Source organism: Schistocerca gregaria, unplaced genomic scaffold (assembly GCF_023897955.1).
Source record: "Schistocerca gregaria isolate iqSchGreg1 unplaced genomic scaffold, iqSchGreg1.2 ptg000079l, whole genome shotgun sequence".
Taxonomy (NCBI): Eukaryota; Metazoa; Arthropoda; class Insecta; order Orthoptera; family Acrididae; genus Schistocerca; species Schistocerca gregaria.
In genome coordinates this window covers 2913504-2916071 of record NW_026061711.1, presented here as the reverse complement: position 1 = coordinate 2916071, position 2568 = coordinate 2913504, and positions in this window count along the sequence as shown.

The window sequence follows — 2568 nt, the reverse complement described above, 5'->3', positions numbered from 1 at the left end:
AGTTCTAGGGGACTGATGACCTCAGAAGTTAAGTGCTCAGAGCCATTTGAACCATTATTATTATTATTATTATTATTATTATTATTATTATTTTGCAATGCTGTACAGATGGGCCCAACAACGTGCCGAATGAACCGCTCAGGACTGGCATCACGTTCTGTTCACCAATGAGTGTTTCCTATGCGTTCAACCAGATTATCATTGGAGACATCTACATCTACATGACTACTCTGCAATTCACATTTAAGTGCTTGGCAGAGGGTTCATCGAACCACAATCATACTATCTCTCTACTATTCCACTCCCGAACAGCGAGCGGGAAAAACGAACACCGAAACCTTTCTGTTGGAGCTCTGATTTCTCTTATTTTATTCTGATGATCATTCCTACCTATGTACGTTGGGCTCAACAAAATATTTTCGCATTCGGAAGAGAAAGTTGGTGACTGAAATTTCGTAAAAAGGACTCGCTGCGACGAAAAACGTCTATGCTGTAATGACTTCCATCCCAACTCGTGCATCATATCTGCCACACTCTCTCCCCTATAACGTGATAATACAAAACGAGCTGCCCTTTTTTGCACCCTTTCGATGTCCTCCGTCAATCCTACCTGGTAAGGATCCCACACCGCGCAGCAATATTCTAACAGAGGACGAACGAGTGTAGTGTAAGCTGTCTCTTTAGTGGACTTGTTGCATCTTCTAAGTGTCCTGCCAATGAAACGCAACATTTGGCTCACCTACCCGACAATATTATCTATGTGGTCCTTCCAACTGAAATTGTTCGTAATTTTAACACCCAGGTACTTAGTTGAATTGACAGCCTTGGGAATTGTACTATTTATCGAGTAATCGAATTCCAAAGGATTTATTTTGGAACTCATGTGGATCATCTCACACTTTTCGTTATTTAGCGTCAACTGCCACCTGACACACCATACAGCTATCTTTTCTAAATCGCTTTGCAACCGATACTAGTCTTCGGATGACCTTACTAGACGGTAAATTACAGCATCATCTGCGAACAATCTAAGAGAACTGCTCAGATTGTCACCCACGTCATTTATATAGATCAGGAACAGCAGAGGTCCCAGGACGCTTCCCTGCGGAACACCTGATATCACTTCCGTTTTACTCGATGATTTGCCGTCTATTACTACGAACTGCGACCTTCCTGACAGGAAATCACGAATCCAGTCGCACAACTGAGACGATAGCCCATAGCTCCGCAGCTTGATTAGAAGTCGTTTGTGAGGAACGGTGTCAAAAGTTTTCCGGAAATCTAGAAATACGGAATCAGCTTGAGATCCCCTGTCGATAGCGGCCATTACTTCGTGCGAATAAAGAGCTAGCTGCGTTGCACAAGAGCGATGTTTTCTGAAGCCATGCTGATTACGTGTCAATAGATCGTTCCCTTCGAGGTGATTCATAATGTTTGAATACAGTATATGCTCCAAAACCCTATTGCAAACCGACGTCAATGATATAGGTCTGTAGTTAAATGGATTACTCCTACTACCCTTCTTGAACACTGGTGCAACCTGCGCATTTTTCCAATCTGTAGGTACAGATCTATCGGTGAGTGGGCGGTTGTATATGAGTGCTAAGTAGGGAGCTATAGTATCAGCGTAATCTGAAAGGAACCTAATCGGTATACAATCTGGACCTGAAGACTTGCCCGTATCAAGCGATTTGAGTTGATTCGCAACCCCTAAGGTATCTACTTCTAAGAAACTCATGCTAGCAGATGTTCGTGTTTCAAATTCTGGAATGTTCCATTCGTCTTCCCTGGTGAAGGAATTTCGGAAAACTGCGGTCAATAACTCCGCTTTAGCGGCACAGTCGTCGGTAACAGTACCATCGGCACTGTGCAGTGAAGGTATTGACTGCGTCTTGCCGCTTGTGTACTTTACATACGACCAGAATTTCTTCGGTTTTTCTACCAAATTTCGAGACAATGTTTCGTTGTGGAACCTATTAAAGGCATCTGGCATCGAAGTACGTGCCAAATTTCGAGCGTCTGTAAATTTTAGCCCATCTTCGGGATTTCGCGTTCTTCTGAACTTCGCATGCTTCTTCCGTGGCCTCTGCAACAGCGTTCGGACCTTTTTTGTGTACCACGGGGGATCCGTTCCATCTCTTACCAATTTATGAGGTATGAATCTCTCAATTGCTGTTGCTACTATATCTTTGAATTTGAGCCACATCTCGTCTACTTTTGCATAGTCAGTTCGGAAGAAATGGAAATTGTCTTTTAGGAAGGCTTCTAGTGACACTTTATCCGCTTTTTTAAATAAAATTATTTTGCGTTTGTTTCTGATGGATGTGGAAGAAATGGTATTGAGCCTGGCTACAACGACCATGTGATCACTAATCCCTGTATCAGTCATGATGCTTTCTATCAGCTCTGGATTGTTTGTGGCTAAGAGGTCACACTCCACCACCAATTCTGCCTAATCTCTCTTTCCTGAACACCGTCTGAGACTTCGTAAAAATTTCTGCATAACTTATTTCAGGCTTTAGCCAGCTTTCTGTACCTATAACGATATCAGCTTCTGTGCTTTCTATT